The sequence below is a fragment of the Elephantulus edwardii genome, unplaced genomic scaffold, assembly GCF_000299155.1.
Source record: "Elephantulus edwardii isolate Elephantulus edwardi_28Jun2011 unplaced genomic scaffold, EleEdw1.0 scaffold00015, whole genome shotgun sequence".
In the NCBI taxonomy this organism is placed as follows: domain Eukaryota; kingdom Metazoa; phylum Chordata; class Mammalia; order Macroscelidea; family Macroscelididae; genus Elephantulus; species Elephantulus edwardii.
Window position 1 is genome coordinate 9,226,699 of NW_006399765.1, and position 20,421 is coordinate 9,247,119.

At 46.2% G+C, this 20,421-nt stretch overlaps 1 pseudogene; it reads right to left on the bottom strand.

The window, feature by feature from the left end:
• Positions 1-18,446: 18,446 nt before the first annotated feature.
• LOC102846583 lies at positions 18,447-19,124 on the bottom strand (annotated as a pseudogene).
• Between the last annotated feature and the right edge of the window lie 1,297 nt (positions 19,125-20,421).

Below are 20,421 nucleotides of genomic sequence, written 5' to 3' on the forward strand. Positions count from 1 at the left end.
ATTGCTGTTGTTTGACAGGGGAGGACACAGAGGCTCAGCCACTTGTCATACCATCAAAGAGTAACACAGGATGAGATAGGCTACCTCCAGTGGACATCATTACCGCTCGCTGTGGCTCTTAACATCTGAAGTGCGTAAGGGCTGGAGAGCCCTGCATGCGCCCCCCAAATGTAGAGCATTTCTCCCATTGTTTCTCAGACAGGTTGCATTTTTAAGGTTTACTCAAAGAGGTGTCCATGGTCAGCCATGGTCTCAGGGAGCAGGTGAGGGGTCTGGGGAGTCTATCATGGGGTCACAGCCATTTGACAAATGTTGAAGAATAGGGATCAGAGAGCCTCAGGGACAATCCATGGAAGGGCCTTAGAGTATGCTCAACTCTTGTTCACAGTTGAAAGGGGGTCAAAGAGGGGGTCAGACCCAATCTCAGAACTAACTAGATGTGGGGACAGCTGCCATTTCCTGAGGGCTAAGAATATCCATTATCTTCTTTAATCCTCATAATAATCCAGTGAGATCATTGATATTTGCATAGACTAGTGAGCACATCCATGGCTGTATCTGTTTCCTGAGACACCTTACTTGGTATTTCATCAATTCTTGGGGACTTTTTTTTGGAGGGGGGGAGTGCCTTCAGTACAAGATGAACTTCTCGAACTTCTCCCTTCATCACCAGTGGTTCTTGATCATATGCTCCTCCCTGAATTAGTTCAGTATTGACTAGTTCTTTAATATACAGTGATTCTGTGTTCCTTTCATCTTCTTTTGGTGTTTTGATGCTTCCTGCATCATTCACTGTTTTGTCCGTAGAATCCTTCTGTATTGCAACTCGACGCTTGACTAGAGATAGATAGTCTTGAGTAGGGACAGATATTATAAAGTCACCGAAATAAACTCCCTTAAGAGAATACTTCTTTAGTGCAGTGAAAGAAGTTAAATTGGTGCAATGAATATAAAGACTAACAAAGCTTAGTCTTTCTCACACAGTGCGAGGCTGCATTGTGTGAGGCCATCTAGGGTGGCCTTATGAGACAGTAGCATTTGAACTGAGACCTGAAGGATAACCGCAGTTGAGCTGTGCCCCATAGAGTTCCTTATAGAGATCCTATAGGACAAAATAGAACTGCCCCATGGAATTTCCAGATTAGATTTGGTGGTGCAGAGCATAACATGCCAGGCTGCTAACTGAAAGGCTATTGTGTACTGTTGAGTTGGAACCGCCCCACAGCAGGCCACCTGCACAGCACCCTCAACGCACAACCTATCGGTGTCTTCGTCATTGTCCTGTGAAAACATGACAGACCCTCCAGGGGGTTTTCAGAGGCAGTAAATAACATGGGAGGAGATGGCCCGTCTTTCTCCCACAGCAGAAAGGTTGTTGTTGTTGCTGTTGTTGTTGTGTTCTGTTGAGTCAGAATTGACCCAGAGCTGACCCTCTAGTGGGTTATCAGAGGCAGTTAGTCACATGGGAGAAGACTGCCCATCCTCCTGCAGAGCAGCTGGTGGCCTTGAACCATGTGCCTTTGGGATTGCCGTGCAGCTGCTTGCAATTAGGCCACCAGAGCTCCCTGAGCTGAAATGTAGGTGGTTTGAATTTGCCGGCTGCTCTGTGGGATTGGTGCCTCCTCCTGAATGGCTTGAAAGCCTCAGAAAGCCAATAGGGGGCTGTCAGAAACAACTGGACACAATGGGCTTTCATGTTCATGGAAGCACATTATGAAGTCTTTTCTCCTGTGGAGTCAACTGGAGGATTTGAACCGTCATCTGGCACAGCCAAGTGCTTAACCATTGCACCACCAGAACTTCCATCACCAGTGCAGTGCGGTGCAGTGCTGTTAGAGACTCCCTCGACAGCTATTAGAACTGGGGCTGTGGACCTGAATTTATTGTTGCAGAAAGAACTTCATAATGTGTTATAGACTAAAGAAAAGATTATAAGCAGCATAGGGAGCATGGTAAGTCTTTTTGTAAGACCTGTGTGTGCTCCCAGAGGTGCACAGTTCAAATCCACCAGATGCTCTGCTGAAGAAGGAGGGACAATCTCCTCCTGTACCAGTCAGATCCAATTTGACGGTACATACACAAAAATAATTTTTTAAAAAAACAAAACCAAAAAAGTAACCAAAACTGTGTGTGCTTCTGAAAGTCTGAAAGCCAGTAATGATGGTTGCTTCTAGGGAATAGAGTCTGGTGATCTTTGCTGTCTTCTATATACATTCTTGAATTTGGAGTCTTCTGAGGGTTATTAGGACTTAGGGAGAGAACAGAGCTTTTAGGGCCCCAAACAGGGTGGTTTTCCTCTACTCCCTTCAGTAAGAAAGGATAGAACATGACTCTGAGGCTCAGTGGATCTGGGCCATCCCTCACCTCAGCCACTTCTTGACCGTGTGATCTTAGACAAAACATTTGTCCTATCTGAGGCTGTTTTCTCTTCTGTGAAACAGATACCATGATAGCATCAGTGGGTGGCTGTATGGCTTCAGAGAGCTAAAACATGCAGAGGGCTGGACTGATACCAAAGTTACACTTGTGGTGGTGGCACTGTCACCTCTGCAGCCACAGGTGACACCTACCATATGTTCATCATGTCTGGCCAGGGTTCTCGGTGATTCCCCCATTTCTGTGCTCCCACAATTATCTCTTAGTCACTGAGTCAGACGAGGTTGAGGGCTTAGACCCAGGGAGCTGGACAGCTTAGGTGGGCACCCGTAACTGGCTGGACCCAGGCCAGCACATGCACCCACTCAAGCCTTGGCTCCTTCCTCTCCAACTTACTCACACCTGCCAATGAGCATTTATGCCAGAGATACTGGGGTGGGGATGCCCTTGCCATGGGTTTGTTTCTCCCCACCAGTAAATGTCCGGAAAAACAGATTTGACCCTATAGGCACTCAGAAGATTTTAGCATCTTAAATCTCATGCTCACCAGGTCAAACCCTTGGACTCATAGGATCTTGGTTATAAATAATCTGGCAGGAACAAACATAGCATTTTACAAGTGCATTTGTTCTGTCTTTCCTGGCGACAGGAATAAGTTAGGAACTACCTAATTATCTATCAGTGAGTAAAGGTTAAATAAATTTTGGTCCAGCTAGACAATGGCATTCTCTGTGGCTGTTAGACTCGGTGCTGTAGGTCTGTATTGTTGACATGGAAACATGTCCACAGCACATTGTCGAGGGAAGAATAGGTTGCAAAATGATGTATATTGTACCATCTTGTTTCTGTTAAGGAAAAAGTGTATAAATTAACGTGTGCTTCAGCCCAGAGAAACACCAAGGAAAGAGAAGAGCACTGACTATCCTGTAGACTGCCAGAAGTACAAGAAAGGGTCTTAGAAAGGGTGCAGCCAGGGGGTTCCTGGGAGGCAAGGATAGGGAATCTTTGTCTCAAATACTTTGACATGTCTTTAGGAGGGGCCAGTCCTTGGAAGAAGATGTCATGCTGTCCAGGTGGAGGGTCAGCAAGAGAGGAGAAGACCCTCAATGAGATAGAGTGACACAGTGACTGTAATCGTGGGCTCAGGTGTGTGTCAGATGAGGATGGCATAGGATAAGACAGAGTTAAGATCTGTTGTTTATAGGGTCACTCTGAGAAGTAGTCAACACCTAAAAACAAACTGTCAGTGGAGGTGCTCTGGTGGTGTAGTCCCCAAGGAGTTACTCTACTTGCCCAGAGGCTGTGCACATCCAGCCATTTGGCTCTGAGGGAGAAAGATCAGCAGTCCCCTCCTGTTGTGATTTATAGCCTCAGAAACCCAGTGGAACCAACTTGATAGGAGTGAATTTTTCTGAAACTCTTTAAAAAAGAGTTTTCTCTGGATGGTAAGGCATGGGAGAGTTCAGTTCTTTCCTTTCTGCTTACCACTCAGCGTATTTTCAGCTACAAATGACAGAAAATCCAGACCAAATTGGTTTAAGAAGATATGGGATTTGTTGGAACATAACTGTAAAGTCAAAAAAATCCAAAGGTTTGTATGGCTTCAGGTTCAGCTGCATCCACGAGCTCTGTGTTACCAGGAACTGATTCATCTCCCCCTTACTCAATTTTACTTGTTCTGACTTGGTCCTATGCTTCCATAGGGCTTTACTGTTATAAAGGTGCTGGAATGCCTGTCCAGAGGAATAAGCAAGACTTCCTCAGTATCTCAAATGCAAGTCCCAGACGTTAACTGGTCAAATTATGACAGTATATCCACCCATCAATCAGTTTCTGTTGGTAGGGAACTCAGTGACTCTCTGATTGGGAGCCTGGGCTTCCGTACCTCCCCACTGCTAATGAGTGGAGCCAACACTCTACTCTCACTGAGAGTAGACAGTTGGGAAGTGTGGCTCCTTAAAGTGAGAACATACTCTTTCATTTGAAGTAAGCTTAACAGTAACCAGCAAGTGTTCAGCAAGTCTTCTCTGACTCCTGTACTTACCTGAATTTCCCAGGATTCGTGACTTTCATAACGAGGGTGGAGGGGAAAAAATCAAACAAATAAAACTATTGAAAGCTGTCCTGAACTCAGGATCTTACAGTCAGACAATCACCAAGGCAGTCTTAGGCTTTCTTGGGATCAGAACAACACAATCTCTGAACCCCCAGTTCAGCTCTGGAGACATCCACCCCTCCATGCCAAAGCCTGATTTGGACCCATGAGGGAGCCAGTCTTTGGAAGTGAGAAAAGGAGCTCATAGATCATGTATCTGAAATGTTAAAGGTGCTAAAGGGAAGGAATGGGGCCAGAGGAACACAGAGACCAGCTGCAGAGGAAAGACGGCTTCCTGGAGGAGATGACACCTAAGTTGAGCACCCAGAAGAGTAGTGAAAGTATATAGGATGGAGGATGTAAATAATTTGCCAAAGGAAATGCAACATAGCAGAATGCATGGGAAAGTGACAGGTGTATGAGAAAGGACAGACCATGGTGGCCTTGGATACCAGGCTGAGAGCTTGGGCTTGCTCCTGGGGGTGAGGTTTGGAGGGATGTTGTGAGAGGAGGGGAGTGTTATCGAGCTAATGTTTGGTGCTGAGAACATAACCTGGAGGGGGCAGGTTGAGGCGTCAAGTAGGAAAGTAGAAGGGTACCCAGTGGTGCCTCAAAAGGCTTAGATACCCTCCGATCTGTATTTATTCTCACTCCGAGTTAGCATTCCTTTTCTGCTGCACTCAGCTACCTTTTCTTCACCCCAAGTGGACAAGGAGTTGTGCTGTCAACCCACAGGCAAGGTGTTTGAATCTGCTAGCTGTTTCATAGGAGAAAGATGGGGAGTCACCTCCCATATGATTTACAGCCTCTGAAAACCTGCTGGAAGATCAGCAATGAGTCAGTTCTGACTCCAAGGCACATAACATCAACAGCAGAGATGAGGAATGCACTCATTTCTTGTTCCTTCCACGGCTGGTTGGAGATCTCCCTCGTGGGACCGAGTCTCCAGTCCTGCCCCTAACTGCAGCACACCTAAAGTACCCTATCAGGAGAGCAGGCAGGGTGCTTCTACATCGCCAGGCCTGCGACCAGGCCTGAGATCAGGGAGCAGTGAGTGCCTGCCGGCCCTGGTGGCAGCTTGAGTGGGAGCCGGAGAGAGTCATCCCAGCTAGATAATAGAGGGAACATTCAGACTCATACCTCAGCCAACTCCCCAAAGGGCCTTTGTATTTTACAAACAAGGAAACTGAGGCTTAGATCAGGCAGGCCGCCTTTGAAAACAACACAGAGTGAGTTAGAGGCAGAGCTAAGACATGGACCCAGTTTCTCTAGCCCCTGTCCTCTCCTTGGCCTTCCTCCTCAACTTCTCCCACCCTTCACATGGGACCCTATCACTTCTACTCAACATTGGGCAGCTTTATCCCAGAAGCCCCAGCCATCCCCAAGCATCCCTTTAGCCTTTTGAATTTGGAGGCAGCCAGCGGAATCCTCATTAATCAAATGTTTCACGACTGTTTATTTCAACAGCAGCAGTTCTTATTTCTGATAGATCAAAGCCGCGACATGCATGAGCCCTGTTTTCTGGTTGTCTAATGCTTCTTCATGCTTCACAGGCCCCAGTCCATCAGTTATTCGGGTAGTTGTTTGTGCCTACCTTGGGCCAAACACAGTGCTAGTCCTCAGGCTGCAGGGATGGTAAAACAACCGCTGCCCACAGGAGCTCCCAGCTCCACCTTGGGGAGAGGCAGCTCTGTTAGTGATCACAGATCAGAGGTGGTGTCACTCATGCCCATGTCTGCAGGTGCTTCTGAGCAGAGACTTGAAGGATGAACAGGGTTCCCCAGGGGAAAATGACTGAGAAAGGTGACTCAGGTAGAGAAATGCCTGTGTGAAGAGCTGGCGCACCTGGCAGGCTGGAAGTGGTGAGTAGGTCACTGGGCCAGGGAGTTTGAAGAATGATGGAGAGAGGGCAGGCTGGAGAAGCCTGAAGGGACCAGGCCTTGCAAAATCTCAGCTGTTGGTGGAGTTTGAATCTTATCCTTGGAGTTTAAAGGGAGCCAAGAGACAGGTCAGCTCTGGGAGCAGGAAAGTTTCTGGCTTCAGGCTGAGTTAATAAACTTCAGGGGAAGGAATAGAGGAAGATTATGGCAGGGAAACATAACAGGATTTGGGTGTTGAAGGAGGGGAGTAGTTTGTAGCAAGTTGTGCTACTAACCCAGAAGTTACACACCTCTGTTGGTTTGAGTCCACCAAAGGCCTTAAAGGAGATAGAGTAGCCTCCTGCTGTTAGGATTTATAGTCTCGCAAGGTTGCTGGAGTCAGAATTGACTTGATGGCAGGGAATTTTGTTTTGTTAAAGGAAGGAAGCAAGATGGTTACGTTTTATTCAAGGAGAGGGGCGAGAAGGGCTTGGGGTCCTGTGGACCATTGTCTAGGTGAAATCTGACATAGGCTAGGCGAGTCAGTGAGAGAGGCCTCCCCTGGGCCTCTTTAGCTTCACAGAAGACAGAATCGCTTCCAGGGCTCCCATGTTCCCTCTGGGTTACTGGAGCAGTTCTTTGCCTTTATGGAGCCTCAGTTTGCACCTCTGTAAAATGGAGTGATAGTCTTTCCTGCAGGGATTACGGGGAGGATAAAAGGATGGCATGTGTGGGGTGAGCTGTATACACTGCATGGGAAGAAAGTGCTTAATGGCTAAGCTGCTCTGGTCACCGTGGTCAGCTCAGAGGTGACAAAGGAACAGATAACCACTAGAATTTGGCTCCCAGCCAGACAGCCTTGTGGGGACAGCAGGGGAAGCAGGGCATTTGGTCTAGAAGAAGAAAACAGACCCTTGAGGACCCTGTTCCACTTTCCCATCTCTGTGGAGAATTCTTCAGTTATGGGGGTGGCCAGGTCTGAGTCTCTCACAGGGAATACTACAGGGAAGAGGATTCCAGCTTAGAGTAAGAACTCTACTCAGTTCTTGGACACAGAAAGCTCTCTGCAGATGGGCTCTCACTGAGTGGTAGTGAGCTCTCCATCAGTGTGGATGTGCAAGCAGCCACTGCACCACAGCCTGGCAGAGAAGTACGTAGAGTGTGTGTGATTTTGGTTGAGGATCTCGAACATCCTTTCCAGCCCAGAGAGGCTCTGCATTCCTAGTCTTCCTTTTCCAAGCCTTGATTTCCAGCATCTATCAGGTGAGGATAATAGCCCTTCTCCTACACTTGGTTGCCAAATTTAAGTGAAATCATCTAAATAAAGTGCTAACCCAGATTTGGTACACAGCAAGCGCCTGGGGAGTGATGGCTATTATTATTGTCATTGGTGTTGCCGCTGGATTCCGTGTTGTGTCAGTGTCATGAGAAGTTCAGGTGGCTCATCTGTCAAGCTGGGTGCTTGCATCCATCCTCTTCTCAGGTCCCCACTTTCTGCCCTGTTCATCATCACTGCTGTCTCCGGCTCCAGCTCCCCCCTACCCCCCGGAGGTGGTAGGAATTCCAGACCCTTCTGGGCCCCTTTTAGCTTCTGCTTGAGGGAGAGTTGGCAGGTTGGGGTGGCGGGTGCCATCCGCCTCCCATATGCTTCCTGCTATTTAGAGGAAAACTCCCTGCGTTCCTCCAACCACACGGGCTGACATTTCCAGACAGACGCTGGAATCAGCTCTTCGGGGGATTGGCAGATAAATTTGGCCCTGGCTGTTGGGAAAATCTTCAGCCTTATTGGGGAAGCAGAGCCCAGGCTCGCCGACTTCCGGACTGCCGTCCACCCCTCAGCTCCTTGAATCTGGTCCTCTGGGGGGGCTGGAGTGCTGTTCCACAGCCATACAGATTAGGGTAAGTCTGACCAGCCCAGCTTTCCCCATGTGGGCCAGGCTGGGAAGTTGTGGCACCCAACCTGTGCTCAGAGGCAGCAGGAGTTTGAAAGAGGAGGCCATGCCCCTTCCCAGCACCAGCACATCTGGGTGTTGTCCGGCTCAACCCAGCAGAGGAATAGGTTTGAGATTAGAGGTCTGAACCAGTTACTGTCTCTGTGATATTGGGCAAGGGGCCCCACCTCTCTGAGCCTCTACTTATTCATCTGTAAAATGGGATATGTGTGATTAAAAGCATTTAGAAGAGTGCCTGGAACACATGCTATGTGTTCAAATACTAGCTCTTATCATCATCATCATCATCACTAGAGTGTTTGACACATGATCTCTCTCTCTTACACACACACACACACACACACACACACACACTCTCTCTCTCTGCCATTGAGTTGATTCTTACTCATAGTTGACTGTCCAGTGGGTTTTTGAGAGGCTCTAAAACACTTAGGAGGAGATTGCCCATCTTTTCCCCATGGAGTGGCAAGTGGGTTCAAACTTCCAGAGAAGCTTGGAACCTTTGGATAACAGCACGGCTCTCTATGGCCTACACCTCCAGAGCTCCCTTGGCACGCATTAGGTACTCTAAATATTCGAGTTGTTCACTTCTCCTCTCCTGCAACTGTGGTTCCTTGGGGAGTACTGGTGCATTTCAGACTTGATGGCAACCAGTGCAGAAATGCAAGAGTAAGGACTGAAGGACCATCCAGGTAGAGTGTAAATGAAATCCCCACCACTACCCCAATACACACACCCACACACTCTCTCTCACTCTTTCTCTCTAAGTCTCCATTCCTCCCGGGGGTCTGAAATGCCCATCTGCTCAAGTTCTGTTGGTGCTAAGATACAAGCAGCCATCTGAGGATGGGATAGAGAACAGGTTCATTTTGATGGAGAGAGGGGAGGAAGGTGGGACAAGGACCTGGGCTATCTCACAGGCCTGGCCAGAGGCAGAGTTGAAGGGGAGGCTGGGCCGTCCAGCAGCAGAGGGAGGGTTCAGGGAAGTGTGTGTAGTTCTCTTTGGCTGGAGTAGAAGGTGGGTGGTGGGAAGGTGTGGGAAGCAAGTTTGAGTTTCATTCAGCAACTCCTAACGGAGCCTGAGTTCTGGGCTACTTGCCAAGCGTAAGGGAAGCTGGTGCGAAAGATGGGCCTGCTTCCTGCCCTCAAGAAGCTCTGGCTCTGGTGAGAGAGGCAGATGATAAGCAGTTGATGAACAAGCTTCCAGGTTATGCTAAAATAGACCCAGGAGCTGAGGAGGGGCTGCACTTACACAGGTGAAGTGGTCAGAGGGGGCCTCTCTGGGGCCAGGAGGCTAGGTGATGCTGATCAGGTTAAGGGAGTGAAGGCAACTGTAGGGAAAGTGTCAGCAGCCAGGCCATTCCGAACTGACTTTTGAGGGAGGTCATCTACTGATGGGTACATTGACCTCGTGGGGAAGACCTGGGAGCCAGGAGACCTGTCTGTGAGAACCTGCTGTATACACTGTCAGAGGCGGTCAGTGTGATTCTGGGTGAGGAAGAGGTGGATTAGCAGAGAGCCAAGAGAGAGCACTTCCTTTGGATTGTGAACTTGAGATCAGTATATTGATGTGGAATCAGATGAACAAGGAGACATCAGGGAAGCTTGGAGCCAAACCTTAGACTGGTCAGCTTCGTCACACAGGCAGAAGTAACTGTACACAGGTTTTGGTGTGAGCATCAAGCATCAGCATTAGATCCAGAAGTCAAGTTCAGATCTGTTTCTTTGCTCAGTGACCTTAGGAAAACCACCTGGTCTCTCTGAGCCTCAGTCCTTGTAATACTGAATCAATTAGAATTTTATTTTGTTGTTATAATAAAGGAAAGGGAAAATCAATTACTAAAACACCATAGAGATGATTCTTCTCATGTAAATAAGACTCCTGAAGTGAGTGGACCAGGGCCAGTGCAATAATTCAGGCATGTGGTCAAGAGCCCAGGCCTCTTCTAGATTCTGGCTCTGACTTCCTTAGCAAGTATCTTCCATACTCATGGCTGTAAAATGGCAACTTCTTCTCCACCTGCTATGTTTGAAATCCAGCCAGGACAGTTGTTAGATGCCATCGGGTCACCTACTACTCATAGTGATGTTACGAACAGAGCTAAACCTTGCCCTATCTGTACCATCCTCACCATCTTCACTATGTGTAAGCCCACTATTACAGTCACCCTGTCAGTCCATCTGGTGGAGGGTCTTCCTCTCTTTATGTGGCCCTCCACTCTTCCCAGTATGATGCCTCTTTCCCAGAGACTGGTCTCTCTGACAGCATGTCCAAAGTGAGACAGTTTCATCATCCTTGCCTCTAGGGGGCGCTCTGGTTGCACTTCCTCCAAGGTAAACTTGTTTGTTCTTTTGGAAGTTTATGGTGTAATTGGTACTCTTCTCCAACACAATTCAAAGGCAGCAGTTCTTCTGTCATCCCTATTTATTATCTGACTTTCAGATGCATAGGAAGTAATAGAAAAGACCATGACAGTGAAAGTTCCGGCCACTTGGAACTTTTGGTGAGTGGGAAGGCAGGTAGATTCACTCCGCTTCAGTCAGTGTCATAACAGGCTGGATAGAGGAAGTAAAGATCACATGCTAGATGAGTCTGCCCTTATTGTAGGAAAACAGTAGCTTTCCTGGAAGCTCCTCCACCAACTTTCAGCGACATCTTATTGCCTAGACATGGTCATAGCATCACCCTAGCTGCAAAAGAAGCCGTCTGCGTATTTTTAACTAGGCCCTTTTGTTAGTCCAACAGAAGGGGGAAATGGTAAGCAGATAGCTGCTGGGATCCCCTCTAATGTACAGATCCCGTGGGGCCTGTTGGGAGGATTGTACATGATGACTGATGGGTACGAATCACTTTGTACCTGAACTCAGCACTCTCTTACTACTTGATTGTCACCATTATTGTACTGTACTACCTGCATTTATTTATACATTCATTTATTCAAGCAAGCATGTATTGTTTGCAGGACACTATATAAAGTGCCAAGGGCACGACAGTGGAAGTTCCTGCCCACTGGAAGATGAATAGGGAGGCAAATAGATTCACTTCACTTCAGTCAATGCCATAATAGAGTTGTACTGTCCATTCATATGTGTCTAAATTCTTTTTTACTACGATGGTCCTATTACCACTACCAGAGCAATGCCTGGTATACATTGTTATTGCTGTTATGTGCTGTCGAGTCAGAACCCACTCATAGCTGAACCTCCAGTGGGTTTCCAGAAGCTGTAAATCACATGGGAATTAGATGGCCCATCTTCCTCCCTTGGAGCAGCCAGTGGATTTGAACTGATTGCCTTTGTGTTAGTGTTAGCACCTCAGCTCCTTACACTAGGCCACCAGAGCTCCCTGGCACACCTTAGGTACTCAAGAAATAATTCTTGATTACATGAAATAATTTAAGAAATGCTCATTTGGCACCTCCTATGTAAAGGCTATTTGAATGTAATAGAGATGAAGACAGATTGTCCCTCCCTATAAAAGTGAGGGAAGAAAATTGCTACAAGCCAGGTGCTGAAGTGGGCGCATTGCTGACTTAGCAGTGACTGAGAATGTTCTGATTCCTGCCTCCACTGACCCCAAGGTCTAGGGGAAAGAGAACTGGAGGAGTGTGAAGTCTTAAGATCATATTCTGTTCATATGTCCTGGAATTTGTCCCTCTGTGCCTTAGCCCTCTGTTTCCTCACCTGTATGACAGGTATGATGAGCCCCGTGCAGGCATATAGGTGATGCTTGAGATTATGGTGGGTGCTTCATAAGTCCCGTTCCTCTGTGTGTGTAGGAGGCTGATACAGAGGCAGGCAGGCTCAATGCCAACCTGTCATGTTAGGAGAGGAGCCAACTGTTGCAAGGTTGGAGGGGATTCCATCTGAGCCCCCTTGGCATCTGCTGAGGATCTGGGAAGCCAAGGAATGAGAATTTCTGTGTGTATTCTCTCTGCTCCCATTTCTGAATCTGGCAGCTTGTTGACAACAGGCCAGCTGGGCCTGGAGCTTTCAGCATTGAATGAGGTCAAGCAGAGAATGGGCTGTGCTGGATCCCCCAAGTAGGAAATAACGATGATGATTGTACTTACCAGAGAACTCCTGGAGGTTGGAACACGGCCTGGAATTCTGTCACTTGCTTGGCTGTGCAGCCATTTTCAAGTTTCTTGACCTCTCTGAGCTTTAACAACAACAACAACAACAAAATATTTAACAATCCCCATCTCACCTAACCTTTAAGGCTTTGTCTATATGGTAGAGACTTAACATTAATAGTGATCATCATTGCTATTATATTGTTGGCATGAGATAGTATACATTTATTGATCAATATAATAGTACATAAAAGGCAAGAATGTCAATTTAAAGACTTAAGTGTTCCTAATACAAGCCATAGTATTTTGAATTGCTTCGTATGCATGTGAAAGTTGGACAATAAGTAAGGAAAACCAAAGAATCGATACCTTTGAATTGCACTGTTGAAGAAGAGTACTGAATATCCCATGAACTGCCAAAAGAACAAACAATTCTGTCTTGAACAAAGTGCATCCAGAATACTCCTCAGAGGCGAAGATGATGAACCTTTGTCTCACATACTTTGGGCATTTGAACCAGCTGGGAGTCATCAGTTCTTGAAAAAAAGATACCGTGCTGGGAAAGGTAGAGAGCAAAAGAGAAGAAGACCCTCAACAAGATGGATTGAAACAGTGACTGCAACAGTGGTGTGAGCACGGTGGACACCATGGCAGTGGCACAAGATCGGTCAAGGTTTCCATCTGTTATAGGCTCGCCATGAATCATCGTCAACTCAGCAACATGTAACAATATCAATGTTATATGACAGGCTCCCTGCTAGTCATATCTCATAACCAAGGAGACAGCTTTCATCCGACATTTTTTCTTTGTTGTTGTTATGTGCCATCGAGTCGCTTGCGACCCATAGCGACCGTATGTACAAGAGCTCTAAATACTCTTCTATCCTGTGCCAACCTAGCCATCTCAAACACACTTATTCCCACCGCACCAGTCACAGAATCAATCCATCTCACCGAAGGTCTTCCTCTCCTTCACCAACCCTCCACTCTGCCAAACATGATGTCCCTCTCCAAGGACCAGTCCCTCCTTGCAACATGCCCAAAGTATGTCAGACGAAGCTTCAGAATCCTTGACTCCAAAGAGCCTTCTGGCTTCACCCTCTCCAGGACAAACCTGTTTGTTCTCCTAGCAGTCCAGGGTATATTCAACACTCTTCTCCAGCACCACAGCTCAAAGGCATCAATTCTCTTTCTATCAACCCTATTCACTGTCCAACTCTCTGATGCATAGCACGTAATTGCGAAGACTATAGCCCAGATCAGGCGCATATTAGTCTTCAGCCTGATGTCATTGCTCTTCAGTATTCTTGAGAGGTCCCTCACAGCCGAATTTCCCCAGTACAATTTGTCTCTTGATTTCCTGGCTGCTGTTACCAAGAGTGTTGATTGTGGAGCCAAGCAAACTAAAACTGTTAACTATCTCAATCTTTTCACCATCCATACTGATGCTGCTAATTGGCCCAGTGGTGAGAATCTTTGTTTTCTTGATGTTGAGCTTCAGTCCATATAGGAGGCTGTAGTCCTTGATCTTCTGCAGCAAGCACTTCAGGTCCTCCTCTCTTTAGAGAAGGACATTAGGAGTTTATTGTGCCTCAGCCTCCTGTCTTACTGTGTCAGGCAGACAGTGTTGCTGGTTTGTCTGGGAGCTCCAGTGAGTTCAAGCCCTGGGGTCCTTGAAGAGGAGCTTGAGACACAACTCAGTATGTTTTCAATAAGACTATGGAGGCAGCCTGTGAAGTCAGAGGTGAAGTCAGGGCAGGAATAAATAATCTAAGCAAGACACGAGTAAGAGATGGCCCCGGGAATCAGTGATGGAGTGAGACAAGCTGAAGAATCAGAAACGCTTGTCTTTATTTGGTATTTTTGAGAAGAGGGCAATGAGCCCAGCCCTTAAGATGAGGTGGCAACAGGCCTGTCCTTCACTGCTGCTCTTGGCCGTGACACTGTATTCAGTGGCCCTTGTTCCTTGTGTTTGAAATGAGGCCAGGAGATAAAAACGAGAAGTCTCAGGCAGCTCTCCTGATCTGTGTGGAGGTAGATTTTCCCTGTTTGGTACCCCTAGAAAACCTCTGGGAGTGGCTTCAGCCTGAAGAACTTCATCTGGGTCAGAAACACAGGAGAACAAGCCTCTGTGGGACGGGATACATAGAAATGGAAGTGGCCCATTTGGGGTTCCAAGAAATTATATTGTCATGTCCTGATGAGGTGATTTGCTATCTGGAAAAAAGAGGATTTCAGCATCACTTCAGCATGGGGCGGGGGGCTTCAGGCTTTTTGAAAGGTACACAGGGAGTGAGCACAGCACCTCCTCCCTCGTGCTGGTGGCCAGTGCTGGTGTCCACGGTACTGAAAAGAGGGCTTGGCCCTTCTGCCAGCTGGAGTGCTGTCCATGGTTCTGCCTCCACAGAGGTCTCAGGAATGGTTTCTAGGGCTGTGGGTTTTCTGTTGAACCAGCTGGGAGATCAGAGGCTTTGGCTCTGGCATTGAGCAAATCCCAGAAATAGCCAGGGCAGGTCCATTTGTAATTTACAAGGTGCTGCCTTAAGACTTTTATGTATTATGCCATTATCTCTAAACATCAGTCTATACTCCAAACTAAAACTTAATGCCATCAAGTCGATTCCAACTCCATGTGACCCTCAATTTGGGTTTCTGAGGCTGTAAATCTTTGTGGTTGGAGCAGTGGTGATATACTGTGTAGGAGGTTGTACAGCTAACTCAAAGGCCTCTATGGTGGTTCAAATCCACTAACTGCTCCTCAGGAGAAAGAGGAGCAGTATCCTGCCATGTGATTTACAGTCTCAGAAACCAGTGGAGGGTCAGCTGTGAATCAGCTTTTACTAGATAGCAACAAATTAAATCTTTAAGGAAGGAGATGGACTTTCTCCCAGAACAACTGGTAGAGTCAAACTTCCAAAGGAAGTACTTAAAGAGTTCCCCATTCTAAAGATGAGCAACCTTCAGCTTATAAACATGAAGTAACCTGAGTTCTCCCCTCTCTCACTTCAGTTCCTTCAATTAGAACGAGAAGGTAGCTAGTAACATTACAGACTAATGGGTGGCTTTGTAAACTAATGCATATGTAGAGGTGTTATCACAGAGGAAAGTGTGAGGGAGTTGTCTAGCACAAATGCTCGAAGAATGTCATGGAGTTCTCTGGAAGGGGTGAGACTTGAATCAGATGTGAAAGAGGGGAAGAGGCTTGTGGATTGTGTAGAAAAGGAGATCGTTCAAGTTTCTTGAGCAACTGTTATGTTCTGGGCACTCTAGTGATAATTGACAGACATGAGACCACATTGAGAAGGGGCAGCAGGGTCCACTACACAGATAGGGAGGGAAAAGGAAAAAAAAAATCAAGGTTATTTACCTAGAAAATGGAGATGAGAAAGGCTTGGACCTGGAAATCTCAGAACTTGAACATTGAGACTGACAGGGATTCCTGATTGTTATCTGGCTCATCCAAGAGAAGGGGATTGATTTGCAAGCATGCCAATCCAGCCAGATGACCCTGACAGGATTTGACTCCCTTTGATGTCTTTCCCAGGGATGTTTGATCACACCTTCCCCTCATTACTGCTCTAAGCCACAGAGATATGAGGAATTGATGTAGTATGCCAAACAGTTATAGGGGTTCAGGGAGACCCCAAATTTAAATCCTAGCTGAGCCATCTGTGAGTTGTGTGGCTCTGGACAAGTCACTTACCCTCTCTGGGCTTGTTTCTCCATTTCTAGCAAAGCAGAAGGGCACTGTGATCACTGACCTGCAGGACAGTTTTTAGGGTCAGAGGAGAGAATGAGTGGGGGAAAAGGTTCCCATGTAGCTATTAGCAGAAGCAAAGATGAAGATTGGGTAGTAAGCCCCACAATGCGGGACACCAGGTGTCAGAAGTAGAGTCAGGCCAAGAATTGCTGCCCTGAGCTACTAGTGCCACTTTCTAGCAGGACTGTGGCCATGGCTGGGGCAGTACCTGGCAAGCAAAGTTGGCAAACATATCTCTGGGTGGAAAGTATTGAGCCCCACAGACAAATGTCCCTGCAGGGATCAGTGGCCAGCCCAGCTCTGGCTGCTCTACCAGCCACCCGAAAGGATCCAAGCTTAATATGCCTTATGGGGCTGCTGTCATGCTTAATTAGGCTGCCCTCAGCTACGCTCTCTCCAGGGCACTATTGTGGCCATCTGAGGCCTTGAACGTGATCGTGGCTACTGCCCTTGACAGCTATTTGACTTTTGAAAGGAGGTAGCCACCTGCCTATCTGGTCACATATATCTTCAGAGATCTGACCTCTGATCTGACCTCATCCCAGGCCAGAAGGCTCTTGGGCCCAGAGGTTTGACTGCACCTCTCTTTGCCCTTTCGTACTCCACAGCTGACATTCATGCAGAGTGAAGGAGGCAAGATGGCAAGAATGATGCAGAGAGAACAGAGAGGGGAAGGTGGGGGACTTGACACTGCCAGCCAACATCCTCAGCAGAGGCTATTAGCAACCATAGCACTTCATCCTCTGCTCAGTGCCCACCTCATCCACCTCTTCTGTGAACTTCTCAACAGCCAGAAGACATGGTCATCTCCACATTCTAGACCCAGAGAGGAGATATGACATGGGGGCCGAGGTGAGAGCTTAGCCTGAAACTGGAACCATAGTAGAGCACTGCTTATGGCAGGAGTAGAACTGTAGGACCTTGGCCTCATCTCCAGCACCTGTTAGTACAGACCAAGCATATCTGACGTAGGAAGGATGAGGGAGAGGGAGAGAAGCAAGAAGGACCCACTGAAAGGCATTCCAAGTAAAAAGATGAACAACTTTTGCATTTTGCTTTTTTCCCCAGTAAGTTTTTGAGACTTCATCCGAGTACAGGTGTGTTGTTGTTTTAGTGTGCCATGAATCAGAACCAACCCATAGCTGACCCTCCAGCAGGTTTTCAGAGGCAATAAATCACACAGGAGGCAATTGTCCATTCTTCTCACCCAGAGCAGCTGGAGGATTCAGACCATGTGCCTTTGGTATTACAGCACAGCTTCTTGCCAGTGGGCCACCAGAGCTCCCATTATAACAGATACTAATTTACAAGTGCACGAGTGTGGCTGCAGTTTATTCATTTCTTTTGCTGAGTAGTGTTCCATTGTACACTAACATCACATTGTATTTGGCCATCTTCTGCCACTAAAAGCATCTTCATTGCCAGCTTTTTCCCCCTTAAGCAGCATCACAGTGAACGATACCCTGGTGGACCTGTCTCGGCGTGTTTCACTGGAAGCAGGATTTTCCATTTTAATAAACACTGCCAAATTGCCCTCTAAGGTAATTCTGCCACTTCACACTCCCATTAGTGATATATCTCAGTTCCCATTTCCTCAGCACCTCACTATCAGTTGATTTATCACTCTTTAATTTTGCCAATCTTCCAGGAGATAGAAAAAAAATCTCATTTTCATTAGCAACACTCGACGATTAGGCTGAGCATTTGGTTTTTCTGTTTAATGGTCATCTGAATTCCCTCCCCTGCAAAATGCCTGGGCTTATCCTTTGTTCAGCTTTTTAAGGCCATTTATCTTTTTCTTATTAACTTGAAAAAGTGATTCCTATATTAAGCCTTTGTTGTTTATAGCAAATATTTTCTCTCACTGCATTACTTTTTTCTTAATTTCATTTTGTCTTTTTCATTCAGAAGTTTAAAATTTTAATGTAATAAAATGGGTCATTTATCTATCCATTTGCTTCTTTGCAAATTATTTATAAAGACCTTACCCCATCCAAACAATAATCTATTTTTTCTAATAATTTTAAGTTTTCATTTTGTATATCTTAGATCTTTAATCCATCTGGAATGTTGCCTTTGCATACAGAGTGAGGTAGGGATCTAATTTTATTTTTACATAGTCTGTTGTCCCAGCACCATCTTTTTCTCACTGATTTGAAATATCACTGCTTTATGCCAAGGTCTCATGTTTATGCAGATCTATTTCTGGACACTTTGTTGTGTCTCATTGACCTCTTTGTCCATGCCCTTGTCTATTCTAGTTCTATACTAATAATTCAGTGTTTTGGGGTTTTTTTAAAAGTTCTTATTGTTGGATGCAGATGGACTTTAGATTTTGTTGAAGGCAGCCACGCCCATCGACTGCATGTAGTCTTCAGAAGCCGTTATCTATTCTTCCAGCATATCTGTGCCAACTTTATCATCTTCTACTACACACTGTATCTGAAGCTTCTTAATCTCACATCCCACTGGCACTAGCTTGGAAGAGCCCCAGACCAAGCTGGCTGCCTGAATACTTCTGACATACTCTTCCAGTTTTGCCATGTCGGTTTCATCATCCCAAGACCTCACATCTAATAAGATGGAAGACTTTGCAACAAGCGCAGGTATTTTTTGCTTTCTTTGATTCATTCTGCGTAAGACGTTCTTCTCTTAGCTTCTTTGCCTCCTCATTTTCTTCCTCCTCCTCAGATCCACAGAAATCCATGTCATCGTCATCTTTACTGTCTGCAGCTCCACTTCCTGTGGTGTCTTCCACATTAGCACGGCCATACTTGCCCAGTGCTTTCTTCACCCCTGGCAGGCTGGCCTTTCCTTCTTATAAGACTTGATGTGATTATATCAGTGCAGGGCATGACACAGGTCGGCAGGTGGGGGGCTGGAGATGGCTTCACACACCGCCACGTCTGCTTGTGATGGCACATACCCCTCGATGTAGCTCTTGTCAGCCAGGTAATTGTTGAGGACCTGGAGGCTGGCTGCGATCTTGAGGTCTCCAAAGCCCATGATGGTGGCTGTACGTGTACATGGAGCTAGGCGGCAGCAGAGGCCAAGAAGAGGGAAGGAAGTAGAATTCAGTGTTTTATTCAGTGAGGATGTATTGGCGTTTGGGATGGCAGTATTCATCCTTGAGTAGAACAGTTCTGCTCCTGTCAGATTCTTTAGAATCCTTAATCTAATCTTTATCACTGAATACCAATATCACCTCCTCCTCACAGTCTTTGTGACAAGCAGTCCCCTCACCCTCCCCACCCCATGGTGACCTATAACAAATAGCTGTAGAATCTATTTTTTAATCTGTTAGAACAAATCCTACTTCATTTTTTATCATTGTAAGAGATAATTTTGTTTTCCACTTTAACCATTTTTAAGTGTATCAGTGACAAATTATATTAATCACCTTTTGCTACCCTCTCTACTCTCCCTGATCTGTTTCCAAAAGTTTTTCATCACCTCAAGCAGAAACTCACTGCCTCTTAAGTAACTCTTGATTTCCCCATCCCATCTGCTTCTGGAAACTACTAACTAACTTTGATCTCTTTGCATTTGCCTATTCACTTAGGATAGTATTTTCAAAGTTATCTGGGATTCAGCATGCTTCTGCATTTTATTCCTTTTTACGGCAGAATTCATTATACTTATGTATCACATTTTACTTATTCATTCTTCTGTTGATGGACATTTAGATTATTTCTCCCTTTTGTCTCTTGTGAACAATACTGCTTTGAACATTGGTGTTCAGGCATCTGCTTGAGTCCATGCTTTCAAAGTTTTTGGGTATATACTTAAGAGTGGAATTGCTAGGTCATATGGAAACTCTTTGTTTAACTCTTTGAAGAACTGCCAAGCTTGTTTTTCACAGCAGCTACACCATTTACATTTCCATCAGCAGTGCACAGGGGCTCCAGTCTTCCTCTCTCCCCTCCAACACTTGTTATTACCATTTTTTCTGATAATAGTCATCTCAGTGGGTGTGAAGTGGTAACTCATTGTGGATTTGATTTGCATTTATTTAATGATTAATGATGGTATCCTTTCTTGTGCTTGTTGGTCATTTGCATATTTTCCTTGGGGAACTGTCTGCTCAAGTCTTTTGCCCGTTTTCCCAAAATTGGTTTGTTGTCTTTTTGTTGAAGTTCTTTATATAATCTGACTGTTAAGACCTTATGGGAAGCTCTGGTGACTTAGTGGTAAGGAGTTATGCTGCCAACCCGAAGGCATGTAGTTTGAATCCATCAACTGGCTGCTCTGTGGGAGAATGATGGGTAATCTCCTCCCATGTGATTTACTACTTCTGAAAACC